Source organism: Pteropus medius, unplaced genomic scaffold (assembly GCF_902729225.1).
Source record: "Pteropus medius unplaced genomic scaffold, Ma_sr-lr_union100, whole genome shotgun sequence".
NCBI lineage: Eukaryota > Metazoa > Chordata > Mammalia > Chiroptera > Pteropodidae > Pteropus > Pteropus medius.
The window spans coordinates 526,052-530,574 of NW_024340700.1; the positions used below are offsets into that span (position 1 = coordinate 526,052).

The 4,523-nt window shown below is 38.0% G+C and overlaps 1 pseudogene; it reads left to right on the plus strand.

Moving 5' to 3' along the window:
• Nucleotides 1–3,739: 3,739 nt before the first annotated feature.
• LOC120618391 (uncharacterized) lies at nt 3,740–3,858 on the plus strand (annotated as a pseudogene).
• Nucleotides 3,859–4,523: the final 665 nt, after the last annotated feature.

Sequence of the window (4,523 nt, forward strand, 5' to 3'; positions counted from 1 at the left end):
CATTTTACCACTTTGAGCAAAGTATGAAAATTTTACTTCTATTTAAGTCCTTTACACTCCAATCTTAAATATCATTTTCTTAAATATCAGATGGTATTTTTTCTTTCAATCAACAAATATAATTTATAAAACAAATATAAGAAAAGGATATTCTATTGTATATACCCGATTCTGCTCTTCTTTTCTGATAGTTAAAATTCCTTTTTTGTTTCTGTTTGAAGAACTTCCTTTAGCCATTCTTTAAGGGTAGGTCCAGCAACAAAGGTAACAGAATGGCTTACAAGGTTTCAATATTATCTGACTCTTTACTAATAGACATATGACTTCTCTAGATTTTAAATTCTTAAACTTAATAACAAGGACATTAGATTTGATCATCTTTAATATCCCTTTAATATCTATTTTTCCTTCAAAGAAATCATATGATTTATTATGTAAATTTGTTCCTTCAATGACCACATCTGAACTCAGCCAATACAGAACTTAACACTGAAAAGTAAATAATTAATAAATACTTACTCACTTTATCATGCCAAGAATATAACATGAAGGTGAAAAGAAATCAATTTTAGTCTGCTGACTGCGTTTCAAGTAATTAGATTTATGAAACTGGAATTCAGGTTCCCACTGTGGGCTGGCGAGAGCTCATACTGTTTTGCACCTGCCATGGAAGTCAGCATGTACCATCACAACCTGGAAGTGTGGCGCTTCCACAGATGCTTTTCTGTACTTGTGACTAAAACAGTTCAGGCTGTCCCATGACTCACAGAGCAAATGCTTCCCTTTTTGAGTTCTCTATGCTATTATTTCCAGGAGAATTATTTTCTCACCATCATTTTTGGGGTGCTTACTAGGTGAAATGTGTGAATTACTCTCTGAAATATGCTGTTCTGAAATTAGGTAGGAAGGCACAGCGAGATCAACTTTATTTTTTGCTGAGGAGTCAAGATTTATCTACATTTAAAAAAAATAATCTGAGAAAATAAGGTAAATAGGAAACAAAGAATATGTATGAAAAAGTCATGATAATTATTTAAAGATAACTGAAACTCATGTTTCTTTAAAAAAAAACTTTAAAGGTCAAAACAGTTATTCTACAATGAGGGTCACAAACAGGAAGCCTGCAGCTTTTAAGATGACCAGATACAGCCTCTGGACAGGCAATATTTTTGCACAGCACTGGGCCAGAAGTTTAGTTTTGTTTTTGAATTTAATTGTTTGGCAACATTAAAAATTTTAAGAGTTCACATAAAAACTTGAATTTCCACACCCTCTTGAGAAGTAAGACACTATTGGGCCCATATTCCCACGTAGAAACTCTGCTGAGAGATGAGCGCCATTCTCTTTGGGCATCACATGTGCTTTCAAGTCCAAGTGAGAGTTGGCCTCCGCACATTGTCCTCTCTGTCCCCATATCAACCGACAGTCACCATTTATTGTGAGTCTCATGCTATAGTTTATTACAGAAGAGCTGAAGATGGCAGAATATTTAGTATCCATTTTTCAATCCAAAGTGGAAAAATGCAAGGTGAACAAGGATGGATATGTGTTTTAACAAAAATGGGAGACATATATTTTGTAGAGAAATATTCCTACTAGAAAATGCACAAGCTATGGATGTCTATACAACCTGAATGACCAACCTAACAGATACCTGGCCTATTTCCCTCACTCACAGTACACACTAGCCCTGCAGGCATCTCTTCTTTTTTCTTCAACAAATAGCAAGTGGATGCCATGACGAGGTTTGCTCTGTTTTCCTAGTTTGATTTAGTCTCTCAGACCATACAACACACTGGGAATGTATAGGATTGGATAACAACAGAGTCTCTCTGGTGTTATCTTCCAGGTTAGCATTTCGATTTGCTTGGGAGAAAGCTGGAAATTCAGGTGTTCTATATCTACCACGTTTCCATAGATTTTGGGGCAATTTATATTCCAGAAGCCACTTAAAGTAGATACCAAGACAGAGCTTTCTTTTTAGTTTTAGAGCGATAATATTCAAATACCCTGCAGACTGCTCGAATAGACCTGAGTTGTGAACAAATGCAGATAATATCTCTCTTACTCTAAGATTCCCTAAGGTGTGGGGAGACTTTAAGAAATATGTAAGTAGAAATTGTTATGGGAGGCACAGCCAGCTGTCATCTATCTTCACTTAGGATAGCGTTGAATAAAATAGCATATTGCCCTTACCTTAAATAAGGGTGTTTCCTAAAACACTGAAATGAATCTAGAAAGGTTATGGAGTTTCTGCCTATGGAAAGATTTTATAAATATTCTGCATATTACACTGGGATCTGGGATAGAATATTGATTTGACTATTTTGTTATGAAAAAGGAATGCTTGCTGAAGTGCATAGAAATTAAATATAAATGTACAACTGTCACTCCCCTATAAATTGCCCCAAAATCTATGGAAACGTGGTAGATATAGAACACCTGAATTTCCAGCTTTCTCCCAAGCAGTTAGACAAACCTCAAAGGTGATCTTCTAAAGCTATCAGACAATTTCCTATTTCCAGCTGAGCTATGGACAGTCATTTATGTCCTGCATTTTAATATTAATTGGTGTCTAGTAAGTGTTTTAGATGCCAAGACCTTTTTCTATAGCTATACCATTTTCTGGCAACAGAGCAAATTTGAGAGAAGCTATTCATGTCTGACTTCCAAGTTTGTTACATAAGTACCTGGAACCCAAGAGATTATCAATAAGGTAAATGAGCACATTAGCTTATCAGTATAGAGGTAAACATGTCTCCTCTCCCTCCTTGTGTATGCAAAAATATCTTTTTGTTTATCTCTCAAAGTCAGAGGTCTTTGGCTGTGACACAGCAATGCATTCATGCAAAAACCCTTTCCTTTCTCCAAAGGCTAAATATTAGAAAAAGGTGAGGCAGCTCAGACTAGAAGGTTAACACTTACTATCAGGAGTACTTGGTTAAAACTCATAAATTCCCAGTTGCTTGTGTGTTCCTGCTGACACACTTCCAACATTTCCCTGCTGATAACATGTTTGAAAGAGATCTATAAAATTCAACTTCATGAGAGCCAGCTAAGGAATAAGTGACATAGAGACAGGAAGCCTTTAACTGTGAAATGTATGGACACTTTTTAAAAGTTCTGACAGGACTTTTCCTGCCCAGTGAGACACAGCTGAGTGGGAAATGCATGGGACTACTCAGGGACCTCCACAAGGGTATAGAGCATGATTTTTTGAATATGAGTTTTGAAAAGAAGATTTAGCATCTCTACTCTCCCAATTGTCTCCTGATGACATATCTGATCTCTGTGGTGCCCAAAAAAGCATGACGTTTTAATTTCCTGTTAGAAAGAGGACTCCTTTTGCTCTTTGCTTAAATTCTGGAGGCCACACGGACCTTTGAGCTTTATGGACAGAGGTATTTGTGGTGATTTTGGTGTTGTGTGGGTGTATAATCATGTGAGTAAAAATGAAATCAGGGTAATGCCACAAAGCAGAATCCTCCATATTATTAATGAACATCAAGAACATCACTGGGTGAAAAAATCATGGGAAAGTGTAAATTTTTTGTTAAATGTATTCATATATCAAGGATTTTAGTGTTCCTAGAAAAAGATGAAGTTTCTTTATCTAAATTCTCACTAATAAAAGTCACAAATGTTCTAATAATGCACACAGCAAATGAAGTTCAAAGATGCCTGTAATGATTCATACTTTATGAGAAAACCAATTCATGAGGAATAGAAATAAAGTGCTGCCTATGTCCATGGCAACCTGAACATGCCTGATCCCATCTGATCTTGGAAGCTAAGCAGGATTGGGCCTGGTTAGTACTTGGATGGGAGACCACCTAGGAAGACCAGGTGCTGTAGGCACAAAAAAATAAATAAAAAAATAAAAAATAAAGTGTCAAGGTTAAGATGGCAGGCTAGATAAAAGCAGGGTTCCCCTCCTTCCATGACATGACTGCATTAAAATTACACCTAAATCATAAAACTAACAACTTGGAGAAACACCTGAAGTTTACCTGATTATAATACATACATCTGAGGATTTAAAGATAAAGCCGAATAAGACCAGTAGGAAGGGCAGAGATGCAAAGCAGGCTGGTCTCACCCCGGAGCATAATGACCGAGTGAGCACTGGGTGGGAGAGGGTGGCCACTGAGCATAGCCTCCTGAAGGAACGAGGGGTCTTAGCTCCACACGGGGGCCCCCCAGCCTAGGGTTCTGGTCCTGGGAAGAGGTGTTCCCATAAAATCTGACTGTAAAAATCAGTGGGGATTCTGGTTGGTCATCTGGGTGAGACAGAAAGAAGCTAAAAATTCAGATGCCCTCCTTAAAGGGCTCGTGCACAGATTCACTCGCAGACTGGGCTCTGACAGAGGGTCAGCAGCTTGGGAGGCACAGGAGACATATGAGGGGGGACTGAGTTGTGTGGCACAGAGTAAGAGCTTGATGGACAACCACCATTGCTCTGTTGTTGAGCCCCTCCAGGGCAGTCTACAAAGGAGTGCCATCTTGCCTGTATTGAGCCTTAC